The following is a 17,399-nucleotide window of genomic DNA, read 5'->3' on the forward strand; positions in this document are numbered from 1 at the left end:
TTAGGTGTTTTTTTTTAAGATTGGGGAACTGTTTCTTGATACTCATTAAATCAGAAGGGACCTAGGGGACATGGACGGTGACTCTACCCCTGGGGAAGAGGTGGTCTCTCAAGGGAAGAAGGGAATCAGGATTGGGCGGTGCGAGGTCTTCGTTGTCTGCATTGCTAAAGTGAGAGGAAGCTTCTGCCCTCTCTCTGGGGAAGCATCTCCTATCCATTTGGACTTATGTCCTCCTTTTACTCTCACGTAATGTTTTCATTTATTGGCTTCCTCATCCCACTATAGAAAGAGCAACCATTTTTCGTCCTCTATTTTATTTTTATACTCCTTTAACTTGTTTTGTAAGTTTCCTGTTTTCTCTAGGTCAAAAGTTGCGTGTTCAGGAAATTCTTTCTTCCCATCCTCGTTGTTGAGTCCCACCCACCCACTGCTTGGCATGGTCTGCAGTCCCTTTGGTGGGGGTTTGCTATATTAATGTTTTTATGCCCCCATCACTACTGTTTCAATCACACACCGTAAATAAGAGAGAGTCTGCCAGGCTTCTACCCGCAGTCCATCCCATGGAGGGAGTTGGGAAGGGTAAGGGATGCCTCAGTTACTTCTCTCACCGCTCCCATGGAAGGGGGAGGAAAGATATTGGATGATCACACCCACTGACTGCCCTGCATTTGGCTGACCTTCATTTGTGCACCTAGATGGGCTAGCGAAGGAGTAGGGGCGACTGGACCAAAGGGCGTCTTTCTCGCACACATTTATGCTTCACCGGTCTGTGTTTCAGGTCCTTCGAGTCCTGCCTTTCGTCCCCGTCTCTGCAGCATTTCTAGAGCACGCCCACCCTGAATCTTCTAAACCATGGATTTGCACACATACATCTCTGCTGTCGGCAATCCTCACCTGGTTGTGCAAACTTCAGAATGAGGCTACGCTTACTAGCACAGTTAAGTGAAAACGTGCAGTCTACAAATGTTAAGGCTTTAGTGAGCTTGAAGCAGGTACAAAAATGAAACTGCATTTGATTAATAGCCAACATATGACCACATCTCAAGGCACAAATGTGGGTTTACATTCTCACAGTATATAAGCAACCATCAAGGCATATACATGTGTGGATTCACATTCCTTTAGTTTATGCCTTATTACGGTGTCAGGAAGGCTGATGCCAGCCAGGTGCAGAGATCTTATACTTCACTGTGCCCTTGTTTTGTACACTCCTGCTTGGAACCAGCATTATTGCTGCAGACAGTGAGAACCATCACCTTGCACAAAGACTGTGTCTCAAGAGCAACCAGAAAATGACATTTGAAGAACCAATTCAAGCTGCTTCTGAAATGTGGACAGTTGATTCACTTCCCAAATCGCCCCACTTTTTGCCAGCTCCAAGAACTTCATGGCAAAAGAACGGGATGCTCCCAAAAGTACTCAGAATACTGCAGTGGGACCAGCGCTGATGTCTGCATGCTCGCCGTCCCCCAGAAGTCTGGGGGATATCGCATGTAGTTGTCACTTTCTGCTGCTGGAGTGGTGGGTCTGCCTGACTTCTGAGAGAGGGAAGGAGTGTGCCTGGCACCACCGGAGAAGAGACTGTCAGTCGGGAGAATCTCCGTGTGCTCCTGGAGCCTGAATGCTCTTTTGTGGGCGCTTTGATGACCCCACAAGCCTCAAGAGTCAAGGACATCACAATGTCATGATCAGCCCATTGGTTGAATTGGTATCCCAGTATCCAGTCTGACCATAGCCTAGAGAGGCTGCTACTGTCGAACACAAGAGCTTCCTTGCGAGCCGCCATCCTGAAATCTTCCAGTCGCCAAGATCCGAGAGCCATCAGCTGAGGTCCCTTGAGTTCAAGAGCCACCGCTGCAAGAGCAGGACTGCTGCATGCATCGGACCCGGACCACCCTGAACTGCAGCAACCAAATGTAGGAATCCACAGGGTTCAAAACTGTGAATGGACCAAGAGACTGGGGAACAGACTGAGGTCTGCGGAAGAAGCGTAAGACTTTTAACGGGTAACCACATGAAATGAAAGTGAACGGAACTATTGCGGGTCCTTATACCTTTGTGAGTTTAAGTGAGTGAACTACACCTGGGCGTAATCAGTGCCTTCTCCTGCGTTACACGCCAAGGAATGTAGACACCGGGAAACTCCATTAGTTGGAAGAGGGCACCCAAAGGTATGGCACCTCAAGGAAGATCACAACCAGGTGTAGAAACCTGTGTCTTATTCGTCTATGCCTGTACTTGGGCTATGTAGTATTACATTACCCTGTGTAGTGAAAGTACTTTTGATTAAGAGACAAGCATTGGGCTGGACAATATGTTATGGAGTCTGTAGGTTGACTCCTGAGGTCTGAGCTCTTGCCGCTTGTATGAGCTCCCGGAGAAGCCTTTGACTGCTCACTTCACTCAGAGTCAAGTGTGGAAAGATGTACTTAGCCCGGTTTGCAAAGATTTAGTAGGACAGATGCCGGGACACCAGTGACAAAAATCCCAATGACCGCGGTTGGGGCACAGTAGCCCCTGCTTCCTCTGTTGCTTCCTGAGTGGGAGTCGGACAGAGGCTGTAAAAGTTGTTTTTAAACCACTGGTAGGATGCATAAAAGGTGTAGTCTCTACCATCCCTAGGAACATGCCATGGTGAAGAGTCGCTGGCTTGAAAGGTGCATTCACATAGCAGCAGCCAGTGACTTGTCACTGATTAATGCATGGAGAGATTTACTGAGAGTTCATTACTCTATGCTTTATTCCAGCGGGTCTTAACCTGTAGAGCGGGGAACCCTGGGGGTCCATGATGCATACACAGGGGGTCCGCGACTGCTTAGAAAAAGAAATAATATTAACAGATAATAAAGTATATTTTAATAAAGAACAAAAATGCAAAAGAGAACAGATTAAAATGTTCTGTGAATGTGAAGGAATTTAAAATTGAAGGTTACAAATTAAATTAGTATCCTCGGATTGATTTGTGGGAGCAGTGGCGGTGCGTCAAACAGAGTATAGTATGGACGATGTGTGGCCTCAATTGAATTTGGAATCACTGCAACCTTCCTATTAAAATAAAGAAAAAAATGACTTTTGTTATATTTGTTTGTGAATTAAATAAAACATTTCATCATTTGTGTATTTGTTTGATCAATGCTTGTTTCTGTATTTTTTGTGTATTGCTTTTGCAGTTCAAATCATCGGAAATGCTGAGGTTGAGGTCCCTGGCTTCCAGCAATGACACATTCGGGGTCCCCAGAGTCAAATAATGATTCAGTGGGGGTCCCCGGATTCCAATAATGATGAAGAGCTGGTCCACAGAAGTGGAAAGGTTAAGAACACCGCCTTATTCTCTGACCGGCATGAGCTTGATTGAAGCCTCTGGGTGAATCCTTGATGGTAGCCACAAAGTAAAATAAATAATTCTTGCAAGAGATGTGTGACAAATGAAAAGGACAGACTAAAGATGGTGTAGCAAAAAGGTTTTACAAAAAAAGGTAGGATGAACTAGTTTACATCATGGAGCTGTACATTTTGATCCTATTGATGAAAAGGACTCCTCCTCTGGGTTCCCCCCCGCACACTCACTGCTTCAGCCGTCAAGGCTGGGTAGTGTGGAAATGGGGACTGGTTGGCGCTCTGGAAGGCTGGGATGCAGTCAGTCAATAGTCAGTATCTCTATTGTGCTGAGGAGATGGCTCAGTGAGCTCAAATCTCGTCACTGACAACTTGAGTACTCTGGAGGCCTTCATAATTAATCGCAGAACGGTATCCTCAGCCTTCCATCATTCCGAGGTCAGTTAATTGAGTACCGATGCCTGTATGTCTACACAATCTTCTTCAGAAGAGCAAGCCTGCTATGGCTTTTTTTGTTTTTCATGTGCATTAATCTTATCCTTCTTGATATGATATATTGTCTTTCTGACGTTTTATTGATCTGTGTTGAGGTTTAAAGAAAGAACTGTTTTTAAATTGCGTAATAGTAACATCTGTTATTTGCAGCACCTACAAATGATAGAAGTATGTCATTAGCGCTACATAAAAACAAGCCGTTATTAAAATATTATGTTCAGTTGCACAGCGAAGGCATTTTTTTAAAAAGGAGAAAAATTCTCTCACAAACATAAACTAGTTTGTCCCTAAATAGGTGAAATGTTTGTTTTCCATTAAGTTAATACAACATTTCACAAACTTCAAGAAATAAAATTAAAAGAACCGTGAAACATTGTGTACAAAACAACTCTGTCTTAAAGGGGTAGCCAAGTTCATCAATGCAGTGGCGCATAGCTATGGTGGAGCGGGCTGCCCCGGGCGGCATTTTTTTGGGCGGTGCAGTTGAGCAAGTCATGTCTGTCGACTACCACCATCCCCCGAGCACAAGTCATCCATCGGTTGCCACCCCATCCCTCCGGAACAAGTCGGTCGCCACGTCTAGCGACGCCACTGCATCAATGCGTTGGAAGAGAGTTCTTCAAATGTACCGCGCCTGATCCCTGTGAATTGTGTGTCCTGATGGTGCTAAGGTGACCTTGATTTAGTGAAGACTGATTCATGGGACAAGCATCCCTGGAATACATTTCCAGGCCGAGGTCTAATTAAATACATAGATACAAACTGGAACAGCCGGTGGCAACAGTGTATCCAGACAGCTGCGGCCGAGGCTCTGTCTCAGGCTACTTTAATCTCCCCTACCTCCCTGTGCATTCATCAAAGGGCGGCGGGTGTGAAGCTCGTCAGCCTGAGCGTCTCTGCCCGACAGGAGGCGGCGCGGCCTCTCTCGGCTTAGCTGGTATCAGGTATAATGCGAATCATAATAATAATAATAATAACAACAACAACAACAATAATAACAAAAACAACAACAACAACAATAATAATAATAACAATAATAATAATAATAACAACAATAACAACAACAACAACAATAATATTAATAATAACAACAATAATAATATTAATAATAATAACAATAACAACAACAACAATAACAACAACAACAATAACAACAACAACAAAAATAATATTAACCCCTTCTATGCTCATGACGGAACGATTCCGTCATGAGCATCGGTTGAGCTGTGCTCATGACGGAACCGTTCCGTCATGGCCCCGCCCGCGCTCGAACCCTTCAGCACCGCGGGGGAATCCACGCAGCGCTGAAGGGGTTAATAATAATAGTAATTATGCGATTCCTTAGCAGTCTACTTCCAGGAAAAAATTGCCCTAATTTCTGCCAATTTTCCGATCACAAAGTCTTTGAAGTCAGAAACTCTAACTGGATCAGGGGAACCAATGACACCTACAGCCACTACTCTTGATCAATTTGAACCGACTTCGCTAGAGGAAATCATTAATGCATTATCCTTTGCTAAATCTGGTTCGCCCTGCGACCTTTGCCCTCCTAAATCATGGCCCTGCTATCCTCCAGTTGTGCCCTGGTAATCCACACATTTTTTAATTGATCTATTCAATCTGGCATTATTCCCTCTCCTTGGAAAGAAGCATACGTAAGACCCATCCTGAAAAAACCAACAGCCGACCCGCAAATTCTTGGTAACTATCGACCCATATCTTTGTTACCCCTCCTGGGTCTCAGAAATCCCGTCTCGACAAGGGCATCCCTCAGGGCTCCTGCTTAAGTCCAACATTACTTCATGTATACATGGCTCCTTTAGCAAAAATTGTAGAACCACTAGGGTTCGAAATAATCTCTCATGCTGATGATACTCAATTGTTATTCCCAAGTGGCCCCAATATAGAAGCCGAGCGAATTCTATTCTCGGCGGGTATGCTCGCCATCTCAAATTGGATGACGGAGAACTGCCTTCAGCTGAATCCCAGCAAAACTGAGGTTATGCTAATGGGGAAAGCCCCAACCATTTGGACTGAGGATTGGTGGCCGCGCCAATTGTGAGCTGCCCCTACTCCCACTCAATCTGTGAAAAACCTTGGTCTAAAACTAGACCAAAAACTGTCTATGAAAGATCACATCTCTGCCACCACCAGCTCCTGCTACTACAGCTTACGTCTTCTTCGTAGGATACTGCCTTATCTGCCCATTAAACATCGCAGAACCCTGGTCCAGGCGATGGTGATCAGCCGCCTGGACTATGGGAATGCATTGCTAGCTGAAGTTGCTGAGACGTTGCTTGCTAAACTGCAGGTGATTCAAAATACCGCAGCAAGAATGATGTTAACTTGTCCTCCAGGCTCTCCCTCAGGCTCTCTGTTGAGAGAGCTACACTGGTTACCTGTGAAGAAGCGATCCTAGTTTAAAATCTGCTGCCCCACATTTAATGCATTAAATGGCAAAGGTCCCCTTTACCTTCAAAAGAAATTTACTAAACAGGTATCTGGTCGCAACCTTAGATCCAATTCCTCAGCTCTCTTAAAAGTCCCTCGAATACGTCTCAATCATACGGGAGGTAAGGCCTTCTCGTACCTTGCTCCACGGTACTGGAACCAACTGCCCATTGCACTGCGTGAATGTCCCTCATATACTGCTTTTAGGAAACAATTTTAAAAAATTCTGTTTTGAATTTTCACGGCTCCGGTCTGACCTACCTCTCGTTCACTAGGTAAGCGCCGAGATGCCCCTGGGTGAGTCGTTGCGCTATAAAAGTAAATATAACATAACATAACAGTAATAATAACAACAACAATAATAATAACAACAACAACAGAAATAAAAGTCATGTGTGTGTTGGTCAACCAGGTGCTTTCTGGCCTAGAGGCCTTCTCAGCTGCCTACCTGGATGACACAGCTGTCTTCAGCAGCAGCTGGGAGGACCATCAGGAGCATCTCCAGGAGGTGCTACAGGCTCTACAGCGGGCTGGCCTAACCATCAAGGCTAGCAAGTGCCAGATTGGACAGGGATCTGTCGTCTACCTGGGACACCTAGTGGGTGGGGGTAAGGTGCAACCCCTCCAGGCCAAAATCGAGACCATGTTGGCCTGGGAGCCCCCCAAAACCCAAACGGAGGTCGGGGCTTTCCTCGGCCTCATGGGTTACTACCGCCAGTTTGTCAAAGGGTATGGAACCATCGTGGCCCCCCTGACTGAATTGACCTCTAAGAAGCAACCCTGTAAAGTCATCTGGACGGCTGCCTGTCAACACTGCCTAAATGTGGCAGCCATATGCTTGCAATAAAAATGTTAAATTAAAAAAAGAATGATTAAAAAAAATAAAAAAGTATAAAGAATGAGAAGAAAGAATTGGCAAAGTACAGTATTAATCCACCAGCACTGGCATTGAAGTGCACTCTTTCCAACGCAGATGCACACACGTAATAAGGAAAAACACGTCACTCAGATTGCAAGAGCGCCAATGGCTGAAGTAGGCTGAGATACTGCGCTTATGCTGTGAATGGTAGAAACAAAATGTGAATAAAGGCTAAAGCGACCAGTGGATGCAACTAAAGCTGTCTCTAGGCCAGGCCTAAAACATCTGGCATGGTCCTCCCTGCTTTCAAACCCTTGACCTACAGGTTGCAGAGTTTGGAAGCCACTGCACTAATCCACTGATCTGTCTTTTCATTCTGAACTGTTGATTGTGTAAACTACAACCTAGTGGGAAGGCGTCTAGCACCAATATCTACTGTAATATATATGTTTTTTACATATGGTGCTTTTTGCTGTGGAGGCTGCTAATGATGGAAGCTAAGCTGATGATTAAAGTGCATTTCTTTATATAACGTGAATTCATTTTATGTAGGGATTTTGGTGGGATCATTCATGTCTCTCATGTCATGTAAGGAAAGCCACCTTTTCTCTTTAACTCTGTAATGTTGCTTAGAACAGAGTTTGACCTGCAGATAATGTCTGCTGCAGGGGGCACAATAGGTGGTCATGGATGCTCAGCAGGGTTTTCTGTAAGTGTCAGAGCACTTCTCATTTTACAGTTGATGCATGGTAGATAAAAGCAGTGTGGAGAATACAGACGGTGGAGAGGTCATATAACATCTAATAAGACATGCAACGCATCGACATGAAGTCGTAACGATAATATAGGGCAAACAACCCCGATCAAGGCGGCCATCTGTCCCCAAGTCTTTCATTCCATTTCTGAATCAGTAGTTGAATGGGACTTTCCTTAGGCTAGTAGAGAGAGAGTTCCCAATTTTTGGGGGCATTTCCAGAGAAAGCGCATTTTAGTGTTTGTTATTTTCTGAGCTTAGGTAGATTGAGTGGTAAGGAGATGGTGCCACCTAAGTGCTTGATTCCTCCAGCAAGAGTGAGTTAAGAGGCAAGACATGAGGGGCTATTGAGGTGTATGGCCTCATGCGATGAAGTATTTGAGTGGATACTTCTTCTCAAGCGTTGCCAATCCAATCAAGACAGAATGGGGTGGTATGATTGGACCCTCTCATGCCAGCAGAGAGGTTGGCAGCACATTGAAGCTCGGCTTTCAGAGATGGAAGCAGGCCGGTGACCAAAGAGCTGCTAAATTCAATTCTAGATAGGAGTACGGCTGCACCAGATTTGTAAGGTCGGATCTAGGGCGCAATTATCTAATGTGGCTTAGAATGCTAAGTCCGGCAGGATCTGTGTGTAGATCTGGGAGTTGTCAGCATATTGATGGGTGGAGACACCACAGGGCTTATTTAAAAACCCCTTGAGCCGCCGGCACAACCTGCTGCCCCATATTTACAAGGACACGTAAAGCCCCCCTGCATGGCTTTTTCTGGCCTTGTAAATATAGCCCCTTTACACGCAACCCTCTGCGTGAAATGGGCGTGCCATGGGTGTTGCTGTGGGTGTTCCCATGAAACACCCATGGCTTCAGCTACATTTCCTGATTTACAATAAATCGCAAACCCGGAAATGTGTCAGAATGCTATGCATCCACAGGGGAGGCGTAGGGAGGTGCAACGAGAAGAAATGTTTTCATTTCTCCTCGTTTTTTCACTCTTTGTATGTGTGCTGCATTATGCAGAACACATAGAAAGAGGAAATCACCTCTTGTGATTGTTTGTGTGCAGGAAGATGTCCCTTCTTGCACATAAACAATCATTTAAAAAAGTTACGTTTTTCAACTTCTATGTGTGCTGCATAAAGCAGCACACATGGAAGTTCCAAAATGCCATTTCAGATTGTATATGTGCAGGAAGGAACACCCTCCTGCACATAAACAACCATTCCCTTCAATGCAGGCACCCTTGCACTATGGTGCACGAGTGCCTGCGTCGACGCATGGCAGCAAATTGTGCGCCAGCGCAGGGGAGAGCAAAGGGATCCATCATATTGTTGTAGATATGACGCATCCCTGTGCTTCGGAATTAACGCAGCGTGGCGCAGCGAGGTGGCTTCCGGCACCACGCTTCGTTAATTCCTTGTAAATGAGGCCTCAAGTTTGTGTAGGAGAGCTCCAATGATTGTGACAAAGATAATGAATAGGAGGCTCGGACAGAGCCTTGTGGTCTCCAATTGGCAATGGGGTAGAGTTGCCTATTTGTATTTGTTGGCAACAACTAGAGCGATAGCATTTAAACCAGCTTAGGACAGGCCCATCGATGCCCAACATTCTTGAAGGAAGGCTCAATTGAATATCGTTGTTACTTGAGTCAAATGCAACAGAGGAAGGTTTCCATTGGTCAAAGAGTTGGAGAGAAGCATCAACTATCTCGAGTAGATTAGTTAATGTGCCATGACCTGCAATGAAGTCTAACTGGTAGGTTCCTAATGTGTTTATTTAATTGGCACTGCCTGCATGGCACATAGGGTGAAAATCTGGCAGGCAGCAGCTAAGCATTGCATTCCCCTGCCAGGAAATACACCTCTTTTCCTGCTTTATCCATCAGAGCAGAGTGAGGCTTAGGGCAGCAGGATGGAGTGCCTGCACCTGTGGAGTTAGTCCTAAGCCCTCAGGGGAGTCACTGAGGCCTCCTCATATGCTGCATGGCTCCAGGCTTAGGGGAGCGGGGTGGAGTGCCTGCACCTGCGGAGTTAGTCCTAACCCCTCGGGGAAGTCCCTGAGGCCTCCTCATATGCTGCATGGCTCCAGGCTTAGGGGAGCGGGGTGGAGTGCCTGCACCTGCGGAGTTAGTCCTAACCCGTCAGGGAAGTCACTGAGGCCTCCTCATATGCTGCATGGCTCCAGGCTTAGGGGAGCGGGTGGAGTACCTGCACCGGCGGAGTTAGACCTAACCCCTCAGGGAAGTCCCTGAGGCCTCCTCATATGCTGCATGGCTCCAGGCTTAGGGGAGCGGGGTGGAGTGCCTGCACCTGCGGAGTTAGTCCTAACCCGTCAGGGAAGTCACTGAGGCCTCCTCATATGCTGCATGGCTCCAGGCTTAGGGGAGCGGGTGGAGTGCCTGCACCTGCGGAGCTAGTCCTAACCCCTCAGGGAAGTCACTGAGGCCTCCTCATATGCTGCATGGCTCCAGGCTTAGGGTTAGCGGGGTGGAGTGCCTGCACCTGCGGAGTTAGTCCTAACCCCTCAGGGAAGTCACTGAGGCCTCGTCATATGCTGCATGGCTCCAGGCTTAGGGGAGCGGGGTGGAGTGCCTGCACCTGCGGAGTTAGTCCTAACCCCTCAGGGGAGTCACTGAGGCCTCCTCATATGCTGCAAGGCTCCAGGCTTAGGGGAGCGGGTGGAGTGCCTGCACCTGCGGAGTTAGTCCTAACCCCTCAGGGAAGTCACTGAGGCCTCCTCATATGCTGCATGGCTCCAGACTTAGGGGAGCGGGTGGCGTGCTTGCACCTGCGGAGTTAGTCCTAACCCGTCAGGGGAGTCACTGAGGCCTCCTCATATGTTCCATGGCTCCAGGGGTCACTCTCTTTCGGCAAGCATGCAAAACGAACCCACTCTACCGCTTACACTTATTGACTGGTTTGTAATTAATAATGTAATGCAAATGTTGTGATGTTTTTTTTTTCTCTTGTTCTGCATTGCTGGTGGAGTTACAGGGTGATTCAAAGGACTTTGGTGTGAAAAGCAAACACAAGAAAGACCCCATAGGGTCTTCGACCAATACCCCGGGAGTCCTAACAGCAGAGCCTCGGGATGAAAGTGACGGTGGCCTGTTATCCCCAAGGGCGGTTAAAAGTCTGAGGAACTGGAGGCTTGCCTGTTAACATTCTGCCTCTGCATGGGAGTTCTTTCCTGGACCATGGGGTCCTGATGTGAAGTGAACCCCCAAAGGTTCAGCACCAGATGTTGTGTACTCCTGGTTCTCGTTGGCTAACCAGGAGGGCAGCCAGCTTAGGTTGCACCATCACTGGCTGCCCTTGGATCGCCCGTAATTAACCCATTACCGTACTAAATAAACCTGCAATATAACTTTCCCCAAACAAACTCGCATCGTCTCAGTCATTCACGTGTAGACTTTTCCTTTGCATGCAGTGTAATTCAGTCTGTGTGCCTGGCTATAGGATATCTGTGTGATGAGAGACAATGTATTTTTCCAGCAACTTCCGCAATAAGAGGGAGGCAGTGTTTTCAGTTTTCTGGACGTCAACTCCATCCTTCTATAGAAGATGTCTTCTGTGACCAATTTTTAAAGCTTCCAAAACGGAGATGGGAAAGGAGGAATCACCACAGCTTGTCTGGAGGTAAGCATTAATGCATTTATACTCGATGCTGTCTCTGAGCTATTTGTGTATTGAAACAGGAACGAGGTTGTTTGTAAGCGTGGTGCTCTGATCTCAGAAATTATGGGGCATATCTACAAGGCGGCGATATGATTTTATCGCCGCTTTTGCGGCCGCTTTTGGCCAAAAAGCGGTGATAATTTTATCGCTATATTAGCAAGGTCACGCTATCGCGTGAAACCTTGCCTTAGCGCCTGAATTCCTAACACCCATCTTTCCATCTCTAATGAGATGCAAAGTGGGCGTTCCTTCCCAGGATAACGGGAGGAATGTCACTAAGTGACATTTCTCCTATTATCAGGCCTCATGCTAAGAAGCATAGCGACAGGAAAAGTAGCGATAACCACTGTTATCGCTACTTTCCTTACGCCTGCTTTGAAACTGACTTAGCCATGATATCCTATGGAAGGAGGATATCATGGCTAAGTATGTGAGGCCCTATCAGCAAGCTATCGCCAAACTTCGTGGGATTATTGCTGGGTTTCCAGCGATAATCTCACGTTTGGCAGTTAGCGCTAGGATTTTTATCGCTTTTGGGATAAGCGTTGCTAATAGCACGCTATCTCAGCGATAAAAATCCACGCTAGCCGGCGATAATTATCCTAGCGCTAAGTGCGCTTAGCGATAATTATCACCGGTTGCTGCTGATATGACCCAGCGTTTTCAAAGGAAGAGCGGCAGAGTTGAAAGTGAAAGTGAGGAAATGAAACTTCATTTTCGAAATTGCTTGTTCAAAGCATAGAACTATAAAGACAGTTAGATGGCCCACAAACATTGTGCTCAGGTGAGATTGTGCCTGAACTAATGACACATATTCCTGGGTGTAGTTTTAACCCAGGTTGATGACGGTGAAGCGAGGGTAGTGGCTTTTGTAACGGGAACTCTTGAAGGAGCTGAAATCCACTGTTCTTTAATAGATTGAGAAGCTCATAAACGCGCATGGACAATGCAACATTTTATGTTTTATTTGCGCGGTGCGCCTTTCGTGGTGCTAAGTGACCACAAGCCATTAGTACATGTATTTTCCTGTAAGGGAAGTGAACCTACCACACCAAGGGGAAGCAGGTGGTTGAAAGGAGTCAGAGAGTTAATTTTGAAAAGTAATATGTGGCAAGTTCCAGAAAGTTTTAGGTTGTCTTTCCAGGTTACCAGTGTCAGTGAACAACGCTGAATAGTCGGGAGGATTGAAAGTGCTCTGGATTAATCCTGATGCCTTGGGACTGGAGGAGTGGAAAGAGGATACATAAAAAAGTTGTATTAAATGGAAAAACCAGAAATTATTTGATAAAAGGTTGGCCTGAGGTGGGGAATCTAGTTGGGTCAGAGAACCTGACTGGGCCATCAAGGACGAAGTGTTTCTATCTCAGGATGGGATGAGCAGAGGTGGTAGAAGACTTCTGCCAGAAGGTGTATGCGAGAAACTGGCGTGTTTGGTACATGATGGTCTCCTGGGAAGACATTCGAACTGGTCCAGGTTGAGGGCACTGTATTGGTGGCCGGGCAAGGACAAGATGGTAGAAGAAGTAGACGAGGAATGCTTAATCTGTGCCCAAGCTGACACTATGACATAGGTTGGGATGGGATTGTGGGACCTTTTGAACTTTTGCTACCCTCTGAGAGGTAGGTAGTTGTTCTTGATGACTACACTATGAAATGGGTCACAACAAGATGCAGGAGTGTAGTTACGTATAAAACTGTGATAGAGGTTTTGAAAGAAGAGTTTTCCAGAGAGGAAATGACTAAAGTCAGAGAAACACATACGGGCTTACAATTCGTATCAAAGGCGATGCAGGAGTAAGTGTGTTGGCAATGTCACTTCAGCACGCAACACTTTATCACACTCAAGCAAATGGATTAGCCGAAGTCATGAATAAAATGGTGAGAAGATGTGTGTAGAGAGCGTTCCAATGTCGAGTTGTGGATACATAGAGGGAAATCTTATGGGTGCACAGAACTACTCCCCTCACAGTTACAGGGATATTACAAAGGACAGAAGGGTAGGAGGCCAAGCTAGCCCCAACTGGTTATCATTCAGAGGTGAAACTAGCTGTTCTGAGGGGAAAGGAGAGAGAAGAGCCATGAGGCTGGGTCTGGTGGCTTAGTGGACTAATGCGCCCACTGTCGTGGCCTGTGTTCGACCTGATGTTCACCGGTTCAAATCCAAGAGGGTCCACTCAGCCTTTCGTCCTTCTGAGGTTGATAAAATGAGTACTGTTGGGTAAATATGAACATCTGTTATTCAGCGTCAAGATTGTCGTCTGGATGAACGTGCACTTTACAAATACGTATGTTATGTTACGTCAGAGTACCAGCAGACGTATCAGAATGGGTTAGATTCTTCTCATGGAATCAAGAGTGGGAGATGGAGTGTGGGTGATGTGGTGCATGTTAAGAAGTAGGGGTTTATAAAAAAGAGGACCCCAAACGTCAATGGACCTTATAGTGTAATAGAGGGTAAGAGGAATGTGGTGACATTTAAGACCGCTGTTACATGGGCGTGTCAGGCTGGGTGAGAGGCGAAGTGATCGGAGTCAAAGAGGAGACACTGAAGGCCACTTGGTGTTGGCCAGACATGACAAGGAAAGGGGGTAGAAGGCTGAAGGATGGTTTGTTCTGAAAGTCATAGGGAAACAACAGGAAGTTTGAGAAATGTTGTCTAATCTGTATCTTGATATCCATGGTTATGTAGAAAGTTGAGCTCTTCAAACTTGTTCTAACGTCTCCTGCTAATTTTTGGTGGTGAAATCTGCTCAACTACAATAAATAAAGGCCACGTACCGGGGTCTGGGCCGCCTTTCATGGCAGGGGACGCAGAACTCATCCTAGAGGCGATCTTTGTGGAAGCCGTGAGTTGATTTTGTGAAGAAGTGAACCCTGCCCTCTCAGCAGGTACTTATCACCCCCTCCCTGAAAGCTCTCTAGTATCTTGGAATGCATTAATGTAGGGGATTTATATGGTGCAAAGCTACTCCCAGGAGTGTCCCAGCGCTACAAGGACTCGTAGAAACCACTGCCATTAAACCATTTATGATGATGCAAACAGCCACATTTTTAATAGTTTCCAGAACTGCAGATCATTGCTAGTGCTCCAGAGAGTCGCGGCAGCTTATTCCAAGCTTGCTCGGCCAAAGAGGAGTGGGAGCGGCCTTCTTTCCTTGAACGCCGAAACTTCTGAATCAAAACCAGGTGAACTTGCGATGCCCGTAGCATTCTAGGTGGATTATATTGTGTCAGCCCTCTCTGACCCGTACTGGGGACCATGCATGGCTTCTGAATCTTGAATGGAAGAAATAAAAGGTTTTTTTTCAAACACGTGACCTCCACAGAAGAAACGGGACTGAAAGGAAAGCTTATTGTAGAATTTAACCCACAGATTCTTAGCTACCCTGGCAGGTAGGGTGGAGGGGGGCAGAGAGACAGGCCAATAATGTTCCCACTAGCTATCTGGGAAAGACCTGAACAACAGCATTTCAATCTTATTAGAAATACATTCAAGGTTGCTTTGTCGCATCCCGTCCAATACCCTGGTGAACAGGCTCAAACCTCACAATCGACCCATTCTCAATCAATAATATCAGTTGTATGTCGTCCCATATGAGACAACCTTGAATCCTAAAGAGTCTACTAGGGGCCAGGGGGCCATGTAGATATTAAATAAAGTGGGGTCTACGGAGAACCCTGTGGAACCCCATAGATTTGTTTTCAAATATTTATTTTGCCAATTTTTCAATTGCAAACCACTACAGCAATATGGAAAACTTACAAAAGATTCCCCTGGCATAAAGTGATGCAAAGGCGACGTAAGCCCTTCATAAGTAAGGGCCCTAGTATCGTATTAGTAATCAATGAGAACTAGCTCTGGTTTAAATTGTTTGTATGTCTGCGGGTGGAAAAAAAAACATTAGGTTTTTTATGAAGGCCCTCACCCACCAACCTAGTTGGTGGCATGCTTCATCATTGGGCCCCACCCAAGGTACCGAGTGTACCTCAGGTGTGCTTCGACGCCAGATTACTGCGGAGCGGGTTTTTTTCGGTTCGTGAGGGTGCTGTGAGTGTGCTCTGAGTGAGGTTTAAAATACTGTCCTGGGTGTCCCAAAGACTGTTTTAATGTTGGGCCCCAGGCAGTCGATAAAAACAAAGGCTGTGGGATGTTCACGGTAGGCTTATGGCCTCCGATGTCCTGTGTGGTCAACTAGTTTCAGCCAGGCCTTTTCTTCTACTGGCTTTCGTCAGGACCTTATATGTGTGGGGTGTTACAGGGGTAGTTATGAGTTTGTCAGTGCCCTGTGTGTAAAGCACACGCTACGGTGCTTATATGTGCAAGAGGTGTTACCTCTCAGGTTGTACACCTGATTGTAGCGAACAACTCAGCATGGAGCTCAGCCGAGGGCCAGGACCATGTGCACTTGCGCGATGTCGCTGGACCCTCAATGAACCTGTTGTCCGGGCAGAGGCTCCGTGAGAGACAACAGGTTCATTGAGTTGGACATTATAGCAGATCAGCTGTAACTTTTTTAGCAAGGAAAAAACTTTGGTCTTTTTTCATGTTAAGGGAACCTTAGTAGAACGTTGTGCAGTACTAAATAGCTTGTTGAGAATAGGATTAGACTGGTAAAGAACACAATTCATAGTATGACTGAGAGGGCCAGCACATCCTCTGCTGTGACATTCAGATTGACTTCATACAAATGCATCTGAATTTTTTATTTTATCTTCAAAAAATTAATTTGTGTCAAACTCAGGAAAGGTAGCAATTTCCCAGCTGCATTAATTTTAGTTGCAGAAATGCTTTTGTGATTTAAAAAAAAAAATGTGAGCCCTCCATTTTTGGCGAGATTAATCAATTCAAATAGGTGGACTGCGCAACTTTGTGATATTTTTTCAAAGCTGCTTGGGTGACTGCCTTCACTGCAGGTGCATAGCATCTAAGCCTCTGTCTTCCTAATTTATTGCAGACCCTGTTTTTAGTGGCCAGAGTTTGGGAGAACCAGGGTGCCGAAGGACCTTTGTAGTCTTTAGAAGGTTTCAAGGGTGCAAGAGTATCAGATGCAGACTGCAGCCATTTGTTAGCAAACTTCATGCATTTATTAGGGGTTGGCGGAATGTTCCGTTCCGCCTGTGGAATTTTGACCACTCCTCGTCACTCTTTATCATGGACTTCTGGCCAAATTCTGCCAATCGCTGTTTGACTGAATTTTTCTGCTGCGGATATAGAAGGCGGGAGCCAAGTGAATTCCAGTAACATCGTCTTTATTAGTGTTTCATCCATATTCCGTACTTCAGCCCAGCCAACGCGTTTCGTCCTGTCTTTGTCAGACCCGCCATTTTCCGTCCATCACCACCCCCTTTTGTACCACTTTTTTCGCCATAAGTTGGCAGGGTATGCTCAGACCTGAGTCCCGTGCTCACTTTGCCACTGGATTCAAGCAAGTGGAGGAGTGTGGCTCAATGGTTAGAGCGGCAGACCCTGAAGCAGAGTTCTGGCCAGGGACCAGGGTTCAATTCCCGCCTCGGCGGGGCTCAGGCTCAATTTCCTCTGACCTGTCTATTCTCGCCTCGGTGCCTATTCTAATCACGGGCCCCACGCTGCAACTCTGGGCAATAGCTTGCTTAGCCTCCACACCGGCCCCAACAGCGCTAAGGATGCCTGGCTTCACCCGGGGTGTGCCCAGGAGTGGACACTTCACAGGGAAAGCCAGGAGGGGTTCCACAGCGGTATGAGTATCAGCGCCAGGAAACCGCAAAGGCGACACCGCAAGGTGTCCGTCTGGTGACAGTGCGCTCTATAAGTACCTTGACATTTGACATTTACATTTAAGCCTGGCTGA

The sequence above is a fragment of the Triturus cristatus genome, chromosome 9 (genome assembly GCF_964204655.1).
Source record: "Triturus cristatus chromosome 9, aTriCri1.1, whole genome shotgun sequence".
In the NCBI taxonomy this organism is placed as follows: domain Eukaryota; kingdom Metazoa; phylum Chordata; class Amphibia; order Caudata; family Salamandridae; genus Triturus; species Triturus cristatus.